This window comes from Pinus tabuliformis, chromosome 4_2 (assembly GCF_031772625.1).
Source record: "Pinus tabuliformis cultivar Carrire ecotype Pingquan chromosome 4_2, CPIR1, whole genome shotgun sequence".
NCBI classification, from domain to species: domain Eukaryota; kingdom Viridiplantae; phylum Streptophyta; class Pinopsida; order Pinales; family Pinaceae; genus Pinus; species Pinus tabuliformis.
This window is the reverse complement of record NC_142304.1, coordinates 739,457,945-739,470,627: the sequence shown is the minus strand read 5'-3', so window position 1 is coordinate 739,470,627 and position 12,683 is coordinate 739,457,945. Positions and strand designations below refer to the sequence as shown.

Here is a 12,683-nt window from a genome sequence, read left to right as displayed (position 1 = left end):
CTTCTCTAAATTTGACATTTTTTTAACTACCGCCACCGAGCCTACTCTGCCCACCCTATTGCATGCGACCCGCTTTCGAACCCCAACAAACCCGTAGATAGCCTTTGTTTGAAGGTTTCGTTCACTCAGAATCTAGTACCTAATGCACCTAAATCACCTGTAGATCACAACCTCGGCCCACGCTTTGATCCTCTGCTGCATTGCGATAAAAATATGAGGTAGTGAATGATAACCTAATTAGAAAGCTTAATGCAATTACATTGCTAGAAATAAAGAACATAGTAATGCAATTACACCTCTACGAAACACCAAGCAACTTCCTCCACTATTGTCAGATAATGTGACACTTTAAGAAACACGATGTTTCCTAAAAATAAAGAACATAGTAATGCAATTACACCTCTCCGAAACACTGATCCTCAGAACTTCCTCTAGTATTGTGAGACAATGTGACACTTGAAGCACCACGATGTTTCTTGCTTCTACTATCCTTCCTAACTAGGTTAACAAGCACTCCCTAAACGATAACAAGATAATCCAAATATCTGTCACTTAGTGGCTCATCCTTCTGACTATTTGAAGAAGATCCATTCATTGGTGATTCTGAGTTGATGTATTTTCCCTTTCTTCATGCCCAAGAATCGAGTAAGTTTATGTAGAATAAGGATTGAAAGAAGAATTCTTCCTATGTCCATGCTTGCCTTTTTCTCAATACAGCTTGACAAGAACACAAGAACAAGATAACGTGGATTTCCATTGTCCACGATTATTTTTGCAGTCTCTAAGTATACAAATGTTACAAATCCAAGCATTCTCTTATGTTGGTACAGTATTGTCACGTCCTGTACAATGACAAGTGTAATGAATTCCATAGGAATGAGGAAGGAAAGCTAAAAAAAAAAAACGCATATAAATGAAATGAAGGACCACATGAAATAATTGGAGAAATCTTCCTCTATAAAAGTGCTCTCAGCATGGAATGTCAAATAAATATGACAAGCTCTTGCAATCAATACTCTTCTAAAATAATTGCATGTTGTCCATGTGGTCTATATAGAACAATCCAAAGTTCAAGTCCACATGATTTTTACATTGTTTCTTTCATTTGAAGTTATATATTCAAGGGACAGAGTAAATTTAAAGCCACTAGATTTTTTTTAAAGTTGTTAAAATAAATTTATTTAGTTATTTATCTATTTGATTGGGGAAGAGCATTCCCCTACACACAGAAGTACTTCAAACCCCTATAGATGTATAGGTTTTAACAAACCAAATTATTTATGTGAATGGAGTCCTTCCTTACTTATTGCTAAGCATTTTGAATCATAAACCAGAAAAGTCATGAAAAAGAGGAATTTCCAAAAGCCATGAAACATACTTGTCAGTCAATCTAATTGTGTTCTTCAATCATTCCAAGAGCTTAGTGAGACTGTAACCCGCTTTTCCATGCCTTTGAGATTCATTCGAGTAGCCTTTTGCTTGCAGAGTCCTCCCATATATCTCATAGTACAACCGAGGTAATGAGGCAATGGAAATGGGAGTTCTATTTTCTGTCACCATATCCTACAATTCCAACTCCAACCTCTCTAGCGATCCATTGGAGATTGGCTCTTCGTTCAATAATCCATAAGGGTTATTTATCAATGAGAATGGAACTGAAATATGGTTTTCAGCATGGGAAAAATGACATTTGCTTTTGTGTTTGCAGTATCCACAGGCGAAATACAAGTATGGCTTGACTTTAGCCATCTGAGCAAGACGTTTCCCACTATGAAAATTCAAAAACTCCATGACCAAGTTGGTCCCATTCAAAGAGCCAACCTGCATCTCTAGGTAACTAAAGTAACTATCACTAGCAATTGCCCCAAAAAGTGCAAAGAGAGGCCGATAAGATTTTTAAATTGAAAAAATTGTACTTTGGTTTTCATAATTAAGCAAATAATAATTGATATATTAAATTTAACTTTTTAGTGTATTTTTTTTTAATGTTTTTAAAATTTTATATATCTTTAAATCTCAATGTATATATTTATATTCATTTATGCCAATTTCTCAAGGTAACAAATATGGAGAATTATCCAATCTTTTTACTTAATTTACATATTATCTTTGCAAAACATAAACAGTGGTTTCACAAAAAAATGGCTTGACAAGTATGGTAAGAAGTTGGGTTCGAGGTTGCCCTAGTACAACAAGAACCAATAAGGATTAAACATAATGCTGAACCTATGTTTCAATTCTTCAATTGGTGCCTAATTAAAGGAAATTTAGTAGCCTCAAAAAATATGGTCAAGAGATGGATCATGCTTCCTTTAGTATTGTTTTTTTCAAGATGGACTCCAAATCACTAAACCACAAATTTTACATTTTCTCAGTCATAACAACCTTATAAGTGGGAAATGAGAATTTTAATTTAATACTAAAAAAATATTGTAAGAAAAAGATCCAAAGTCAAACATATATTAAAAGTATGATGGTAATTGTAAACAAACAAGAATATAGAGATCGAGAACCACATGTGCCAACTCCACTCACCCAAGAGTAGCAAAGTGAGATATAGATTCTAGAAAAAGTAAAGAAAAAATTCGTTTCAAAATCTATTAACAACCTTGCTTTGTTTCAACACGCTATTGATAAACAACTACATTTCTTAAAGATGCCTCATTTTAACTGTATACCTCTCTTATATACTAATCCATTAATCTCTCGTTGATGAGTGTAAAAGATGGATTATGCCATACCTATTAATTTATGACACAACAAAGATCACACATTCAAAAAGAGTGCCTTTTATATGTATAATCTGAACCAACAAACATTTCGAGTAATTAATCGTGCCCATGGATTTAGCAAGCTAAGACTTAGCATAGAGCTTCTAATAGTTGTTACGGAAAGGGACAAAGTTACAATAGAGAAGAGATTAGAATTGGCGGGGAAATTAGAAAGGGCTTTGCAGGACGTGATGGAGATGACATCAGACGATGAAAGTTATGGCGCCTTCTCTCACAGTAAGGGCTTCAGCAGGAACAACACGCCCATTCGATTCGTCGCACAGTCTGCCTTGGAATTACTTCTTAAATAATATATAGATGTAGAAGTTGCTGGTCAGTCTAGATCGTAGACTAAAGAGAGAGATGTAAAATCAGAAAGTGTGATATTGTTATGCATTTTCGTGATACATTCAAGTTCAGCGTTAGATCGATTTTCAGTGGATCTTGGACTTCTTGTTAGATGTATTATTGAGACAATTTAGTTGACAAAGTAGATTGTTTGATTAGTTTAAGCCATTCTAATTTTATTATATTAATAACAATGTTTAAATAATATTTATAGTAAAATAAATTGTGTTTGCTTCATTAATGTTATTTTTTTGAGAGTGTCTTTTTGTTATTGCATATTAAGAAGATAAAAATGAATTAATTAGCTACTAATAATTTTTTAAAATAAGAAATACAATTTTGTTGATGGACATGTTTATTTCAAAATAAGATTTTCATAATTTTAATTAATTATTAATAATTTTAATTAAATAATAAGAAAATGGATTATGAAGCAAGTGTTTTAATACTTTTTTAGATTAATGTATATGATCATTTACAAGTTATTTAATTTAATTTCTATTCCAAAGTGACAATAAATTTCCATAGTTAATAAACTATTAATTTATTTTATAATTAACAACAACAATAATAATTTAAAACAAACTTATAATTTAGTTGGTTTTTATATTTCTTAATTCTAACCATATAAAATATGTGATTTAATATAATTTAAAGCAAGTTTGTAATTTAGTTGGTTTTTATGTTTCTTAGTTTTAGCTATATGAAATATGTGTTTTAATATTTATTGCAGATAATTTAAATAAAATTAATTTAAAATTAATTACGTCATACAACTCCCATATGAGTTATAAACTATAACTCTATAACTTCCAACAAATTTTCTATTATATTTGAAAGAATTTCCTCGGAAATAAATTGAGTTCCATTTATTAACTTACTCCATGCTTGATAGGGAATTTCTTGGACAAATACAACAAACATGTAATAAAATGAACAAAATACAACATAACCATAACTGAAACTAAAATGGTTTGAGTACATATGGCATCGTAAGCAAATGAAAAGTGAAGAAATGGATGTCAAGCCATACCATCTTGAAGAGTTACAGAGTACAGGCAACAAGTTCACATGTAACAAGAAAGGGGACAATCTTATCAAAGCATGAGAATGAAACAAACTTCAGCCTATAAGCTCCTTCAAGTCCTAAGTACTTGTATCCCAATGGCCACACACTACCTAAAGAATTAGAACCATTATGTTTAACTGCTCCACCTGCCTCCACTGTTGCTTTCAATTGAGTTGCATCTTGTATATATACCACTTCAGTGGCTGCACCTTGTCTCTAAAGCTCCCAATCCTTCTCCCTTTCATGCCAGACCATGGTAGACCATCATCAATAATATTTGTTTCTTTATTCTATTTGTTTCTCACCTCATTCATCCTAATAACCTCCCAAAAACTCTCAAAAACCCCATTTCTTCCCAAACTATAATAGTTTGAATGGGACTGAAGCGGTGGCAGCTCCACTCCGAGCAGCCTATATTTGGCTCTGTTATAGATGGTTCCACTACTGAGAAGCAGAAAGGCATCAAAGCCTAACTACTCGGGGAATACTGCCCGTACAGAGCATCTTGTGTAGGAGGAGGAGAAGGGAAAGGAGAAAATTGAAGAAAAAGGCAAAGGCAAAGTCAAGGAAACTGTGAAGGAAAGAAGAGGAATGATAGTAGATGGTGGTGTCTGGATAGTCGTTGTTGGTTCATAGGTTGGATTGTTTCAATGTGGTGGCTCTCGACAATTAGTTATACTGTTTTTCCATAGTTTGTGATGGAGGCCATCACTAGCCCTCAGTTAGACCCTCCCTCTATGGACCTGTGGTCCGAGTCACCTACACTGTGCGAAGGATGGGTGAGGAGCTCGTGTGAAATGCAAATTGAACGAGCCAAGGGCGAGTTTATACAATGTTGGGCGAGTTGAGAGGGTAGTCCCACGAGTTGGGCGGGCCGACCCTCCACTCGAGCGAAGGCAACATGTTGAACGAGTCAGCTTGGGCATTGGGCGTGGGTCGGCCGGGTGACATAACCCGCCACCCGCCCGTATATATTGGAGAGCGTTTGGAGGAAAATGACCATCATTCAATCAACATGAGTTCGATCAAAGGAGTTTTGTAGTGTGAGGATGAGCTCGCACGACGGGCAGAACTTGGGTGGAAAACTCATGTAGAAAAGTCAGGTGAAAAACTTGGGTGAGAAACTCGGGTGAAAAACTCGTGCAGAAAACTCGGGCGAAAAACTCATGCAAGAAACTCATGCAAAGAACTCAGGTGAGGTCGTTCAGGCAGAACTTGGGCGAGGTCATCGGGCAGGAAACTCGGGCGAGGTCATTCGGGCAAACCGAGTGAGTTCGTTCGGGCAAGCCGGGTGAGGTCGTCGGGCAACCCGGGTGAGGTCGTTCGGGTGACCTAGATGAGGTCGTCAGGCAACCTGGGTGAGGTCATTCGGGCGAGCCGGGTGAAGTCGTGTGGCAACCTGGGTGAGGTCGTTCGGGCGAACGGGGTGAAGTCGTGTGGTGACCCGAGTGAAGTCTTGTGGCAACTCGGGTGAAGTTGTTTAGGTGAATGAGCTTGAGTGGATGTACGGACGGGCGGCCAGGGGAGGGCACGCCGTGCATGCCGAAATGAAGAATCGTGCGGATGGGCGACTTGGGTAGGGCACGTTGTGCATGACGAAACGGTGGAAACGGTGAAGTGTTGAGGTTGTGAACAAAGGTGTGACTCATGCAGAGGTGCCTGTGTGTGGCAAGTTGGTTACGACGAGGCGTGCCCAGGTTGGGAAAACAACATGATTGTGCGACGAGGTGAGCAAAGGGTTGGTGAGTCGTGCGGCGACTGTGCGGAGGTGCCAACGATCTGGGCGACCAAGTTTGCCGAAGTTGGAAATTTGGCTAAGTGTAAATTTGTGGTTTCCCAAGATTTAACTTGTACTTATAAAAGAAGAATATATATATTGATTCGGGCAGACTCATATTGCAGGGAGTTGCCCCTCCCTTTATACTGTTGTGCATTTCTATTGTATAATGTTGTTTATGTGAATGTTATGGGCTTTCACTGTATAAAGGACAAAGATAATACTTGGTAATGAAAATTAAACTAAGTATGGAATGTTAGGCGTAGTCTACAATCGTAAGTATTGGTGAAAAGAAAATGATTTGTAGTGCCAAACCTCACTACAATGTGGTTGGAAGAGTACCGCCAATGTAGGGGCATGACAAGTGGTATCAGAGCTAGTGCCGGGGAGCTGGTGCTGGTGTTGAAGCGTTAAAGCTTATACACACCCGCACTGCGTGACAAGTGGTATCAGAGCCAGGTTGATCAGGAAGTTGATCGGGTTTACGATGAAGTGTTGATCCCACTGCACTATCGTGGTAGGTGGTATCAGAGCTAGTGTCGGGGATCTGGTGCTGGTGTTGAAGCATTGAAGCTGATACACACCTGCACTTCGTAACAGGTGGTATCCGAGCTGGTGCTGGGAACTGGTGAACTAAATCAAGGAGCTGATTCTACAACAATCGAAGACTTGAAATGAAGTTCAAGTTTTGCAGGTGATAGGTGGAATATCAGGGTGATTCAGGTGAATGGTGAAACAGGTTTAGCAGAGGAGAAGCTTAATGCTTGGGCCAAGCTGAATGACAAGGCATGGCAAGTTTGGAAGAATGTGAAGGGAAGCTCTTGCTTACCTTATACACGGTGAAGCAGTTGAAAGAGGAGAACCCACAGATTCGAAAGGAACTTGAAGTCTTGGAAAAGAATGTTGAAGACGAGCTTCTTCAACTTGGTTGGACAATGGAGTAGGATGAAGTTGCAGAATGTGCTAACAAGGAAGAGGAAGCTGTGATGATTGAGGATGTTGTAGATATGACCATGATGGAGGATGAACTTGAAATCATTCAAGTTGGACCAGGATCGTGCAGTTTGCAGACATGGATGGATGAGGATACTCACATGGACGAGCCTCATGATGATGAAGTAAGTATTGATACTTGTGTTTCATTTGAGCATTTGGTAGATGGGTCATATGTAAGGAAGGGAAAAATTAGTTTGCCGATGCAGGGGAGCATCTTACCATGGATGTCTATGATGAGACCTTGTATGGAGAAGCAAGGATTGTTGACTATTGCAGGACTTGTTGGGGTTGTTTGTGACCTTATGGTAGAAGGTACAAAGGCCCGTGATAAGGGAGGAACATGATGATCGTTGCGGAGGATTGGGTCATGCTTTAACCACATGGAGAATTGGCTAAGTGCTCAGCATGACTCATGGACAGACTGGAGGAGGGCACACACTTGAGGTATGATGATACCTGGGTGGACTTCTCATGGCTGAGACGAAGAGAAAGTCTTGGTGGAACCTTTAGTGGGGGAGCTATGATGGAAAGGACTCGTGATGATGATGATATGCTTGGGTGACCAAGTTCACTAGACCAAAGATTGCAGACTTGGATGGGGATGACCGATTGTTGTGGTGGGTCTACTTGGTTGGACACCATGGGAAACTTAGTCATGGACATCAAGTTGGAAACATGGAGCATGGTAGTCTATGCAGGGACATTATGCAAGAGAACTTGTAGAGATGTCATTTATGGGCATCCAATGAGGAGTGCCAAGGCAGGGATGTTGTGCAGGAAGATTTGCTGGTGTGACATGGAGATGTTTTGTGTATGAGCCGATGGAGAGGTTGTGCACTCTTGTACAACAAGGCCATGGACTTGGATGGAGTTTTGAGTAGACTATGGAGCATTCCTACTACATGGAGAGTTGAGGCATCTTGCTGAGATGTTGGTTGGAGATGACACATGGAGCTCATGATGACATGAGATTGTTGTGACTTTTGGAGTTACAATGAGGATGATGCCTTGGTAGCAACACTTGGGCATGGGTTGAGCTGAGACTTAACCGCTTTTGACACATGGGCGCTGATTGATCTATGATCATGGGCAGCACATGGATAGATGAGACAGGTGTATACTTGTTTCTATGGCAGACTTGAGGGATGACACATTACAGATATGATGAAGGTTGCTTCATGGACCTGGATGTGGCACATCGAGAGTCAGGAGATGATCTCTTCACTTTGAGGAGATGGATGTTTTGCAGATGGATGATGATGTTGGATAGAAAACATCATGGACAGCATGTTGCAGATGGGATGGAGACTACTTCATGGACCTGAGCATGGCTTACACTTGTATGGAGATGGGTTCTTGATTGAGTTGATGATGTGACGGGATGTTTAGAGAAACAACTGATGGTGGCATGAGGATGTGCATTCTCATGGTTTGAGTGCGATGGTTGAATTAGCTACCCAACTAGCTCAGATTATCGGGCTCAAGCAGTGTACAAAGATGTGTTAGCATTTGTTGGAGTATCATGACAACAGTTCACATGAGGACGACACATGATGAGGTCAACACAATATGTTACAGTGAGCATGTAGCTTGAGATGGAGGGACCACCCTTCCATGGTGGGAACAACATGTGGAGATTGTGACAGGGTTGTTGATGATCATGGATTGGGATGATTTCTGATGTATGACATACCGATGGGGTGTATACCTTGGTATGGATATCTTGGTGACAGATGGTTGCTTGGATGAGATATTGTCGAGGACGACAATGACTTCAAGTGGGGGAGGATGTACGGACCTGCGGTCCAGGTCACCTTCACCGTGCGAAGGACGGGCGAGGAGCTCGTGCAAAATGTGAATTAAACGAGGCAAGGGCGAGTTTATATGATGTTGGGTGAGTTAAGAGGGCAGTCCCACGAGTTGGGCGGGCCGACCCTCCACTTGGGCGAAGGAAACATGTTGAACGAGTCAGCTTGGGCATTAGGCGTGGGTCGGCCGGGTGACATAACTCGCCACCCGCCCGTGTATATTGGAGGGCATTTGGAGGAAAATGACCATCATTCGATCAACATGAGTTTGATCAAAGGAGTTCTACAGTGCGTGGATGAGCCCGCATGACGGGCAGAACTCGGGTGGAAAACTCGTGCAGAAAAGTCAGGTGAAAAACTCGGGTGAGAAACTTGAGCGAAAAACTCGTGCAGAAAGCGAAAAACTCGTGCAGAAAACTCAGGTGAAAAACTCATGTAGGAAACTCATGCAAAGAACTCAAGAAAGGTCGTTCAAGCAGAACTCGGGCGAGGTCGTCAAGCAGGAAACTCGAGTGAGATCGTTCAGGCGAACCTGGTGAGGTCGTTCAGGCGAGCAGGATGAGGTCGTTCGGGCCAACCGGGTGAGGTCGTCGGTCGATCTGGGTGAGGTCATTCGGGCGACTCGAGTGAGTTCATTGGGCGACCCGGGTGAAGTTGTATGGCAACTCAAGTGAGGTCGTTCAGGCAAACCCGGTGAAGTTGTGTGGCGACCCGGGTGAAGTTGTGTGGCAACTCGGGTGATGTTATTCGGGTGAACGAGTTTGGGTGGATGTACGGATGGGCGGACGGGGGAGGGCACGTCGTGCACACCGAAATGAAGAATCGTGTGGATGGTCGACTTGGGTAGGGCGCACTATGCATGATGAAACGGTGGAAATGGTGAAGTGTTGAGGTTGTGAATGAAGGGGTGACTCATGCGGAGGCGCCCGTGTGTGACGACTTGGTTATAAACAGGCACACTCAAGTTGGGCAAACAATACAATCGTGCGACGAGGTGAGCGAAGGGTTGGTGAGACGTGCGGTGACCGTGTAGAGGCGTCAACGAGCTAGGCAACCAAGTTTGCCAAAGTTGGAAATTTGGCTAAGTGTAAATTTGGGGTTTCTCAAGATTTAACTTGTACGTATAAAAGAAGATTATATATATTGATTCGGGCAGACTCATTGTAGGGAGTTGCCCCTCCCTTTATACTGTTGTGCATTTCTATTGTATAATGTTGTTAATGTGAATGTTATGGGCTTTTACTGTATAAAGGACAAAGATAATACTTGGTAATGAAAATTAAACTAACTATGGAATGTTAGGTGTAGTCTACAATTGTAAGTATTGGTGAAAAGAAAACGGTTGATAGTACCGCACCTCGCTATAGTGCGGTTGGAAGGGTACCGCTAGTGTAGGGGCGTGACACTCCCAGTCTCAAGTTAAAGAAGGAAGGCCTGACAGTGCAACATCCTATTGTTTTCGTGCCTGAGATTATCACCGGGTGACTCAAACATTGGGAAGGATTCCCTTGTGCTGATTGTCCCTTCAAGAAGTGCCTCTGCATATGCAAGCATATTTTTAAGAATTCTTGCTACATTAATACCTTTAACTGTGTCCTTCAGCACAAAGATCAAGCTTGCGATTAAATTCAAGTGACCAAATTCAGGTGACCCTCCAGCTTAATATTCATCGTTATTTTGCAGTTGTGATTCGTGTCCGGGGAAAGAAAACCTAGATCTTCTCCTGCCATCCTCACAAGTTTCTCCTTTTCAAGGTTGTTATCAATTCTCTCCACAAGAAAGGGAAGAGAATACCCATAACTCCGTATGTGCTGCCAAAAGGTAGGCCATGTTTGTTGATATGGAGAAGTAGTCAAGTTTGCGTAATACCTCTTGTGCAACTGCACAATCGATGTTTTGTGTTCTCGTTTATAGCTATTACATGACATGTTTAGTTCTTGAATTGTGACAACAGATGAAGACGACTGATATGTCTGTCTTGGATTTTTTCGGCACAAAAGTTACAAGGATTCGTGATAATGTCATTGTCAAGGAAATGTGACAGCTTAGCGTCTTTAAAAGTGCCATGAGTCGGGTCTGGTTTCTGGTATCAATGTTGTGCAACTTTATTCGAGGCCTTCAACAGTCGCAGACTAATTGGTAGCGCTTTAACGAAGGTTATTTAAGTTGTTTTGGTGTGCCTCTTTCTATGTAAGAGATTTCGGTGCGGCGGGCATTCTTAAGTCGAGTCGATCGCTGATTCCCTTAATCTTCGGGAATCGGATGGACATGGAGTCGGTGGGGGGCAAGGACAGCGATTCTTGTAAAGGTGGAAGGGATTGAAGGCCCACAAGTTACAACTGAAAATCATTTCAAGAATGCTAATAAGTAATATTCTATTGGCGAGGGAGACTGGTCTACATCATGTTGCCAGGATTCGCATTTACTTCCGCGTACTAAAGAACGTTTCAGGATTCACATATTTACTTTCACATATTGAAGAACGTTTTTGACATTGCTTATGGCAAAGATGATAGGAGTCATCTATTGAGGTTGAGGAATTGGCAGGACAGTCAAAAGTAGTTAGAATTCCAGCAAAAAAAATTCAAAAATTCTTGTAGTGGTAGTGTTGGAATCATGTTTTTGATGGTAAAAATGGATTCAGCACCATAAAAAACTTTTAGTAACCTAAAATATTTAAGTTTAACAATTATAACTTAGATTTAAAAAAATCCTTACCAGATTTTCTCTAAACATGACTGAAATTTCCATAACTTTCCAAACAACTCCTCCGCCTCATTAAACTACCCCAAAATGATATACCAGATCCTTTTCCTCAGGTCCTTTCCTGTCGAGGCTGTGGTTCTGGCCAGTATCTTTATGATCCGCAGAGAAAGCTCTGACATCTGGATTGTGAATAATTCATCGTAACCCATGGATTCTAGAAGTTTTTGGTCGTGAACGTTCATGCATCACAAAACTCGTTCGAACGTAGAGTGTTAGAGACACTTTTCCCGAAATGTTGCGATTAAAAACAACAGGTGTAAAAGAATTGGTGCACAACTCTGAGCACAAATATTTATGCACACATTTTAGGATGAGAGGAGAAAGGCAGACGAAAATCGAAAAAGTTCTGATTCAAAAGAAAGCCATATCGGCCTAATTATCAAACAAGTGAAGTTGATGTTCCTGTAGCTCGAGGTCGAAATCTTTGATTCCTATTGCCTCATTAGAAGCTAGGGGATGCAACTTTCGATTGCAAAAGATTTGATCTTGTAGAGAATTTATACCCATGAAATTTAGTGTTCTTTGCTCAATGGCTACACTAGTGAAATGATAATTCCCTAGTGGACTCTCTTCTTAGGCTTTAAGAGTCCCAGTATAGAGTTTGTCGGGCTAAAAGAGCAAGGTAAGAGCGAGATAGAACATGAGAAAATGGAGCATAATTATATGCGACAACCTCTGGGTTGCAGAGCACTGAGCAACTTGCAAACCGAGCTCCTTCTTGCCCTTAGAGACCATGGATTGGGTCAAACTATTTGGACAAATGGCCAGCCGAATTGTTTCTCTGTGTCCACATTTTTCACCAACAAATAACAGATGATTTTTTATACATTCTCTGGTTCCACACTTTGAATCGTTGTTTACACAACTTTTGTCGTTTCATATGTATCCATTTCACATCCCACACCTGAAAAATATGATGCACAAATTTACTGATTTACTTTCTAAATTGAAATACACATACCTTTTATACCATTCATCATGAAAACGTTGACTGAAAATGTATCTTCAATTATAGCTAAACACGGCTACAAATAACAAATATTTACTCACAAAATGTATCCTTCGTGTCTTTGACACGAATATTCTTTGATTGAAACTTTATTTAAGATTATATTATATTTAGGTTTTCATTAAGTCGACAAATCCAC

At 40.5% G+C, this 12,683-nt stretch overlaps 1 pseudogene; it reads right to left on the bottom strand.

The window, feature by feature from the left end:
- Positions 1 to 651: 651 nt before the first annotated feature.
- LOC149171721 (zinc finger CCCH domain-containing protein 18-like) lies at positions 652 to 12,425 on the bottom strand (annotated as a pseudogene).
- Positions 12,426 to 12,683: the final 258 nt, after the last annotated feature.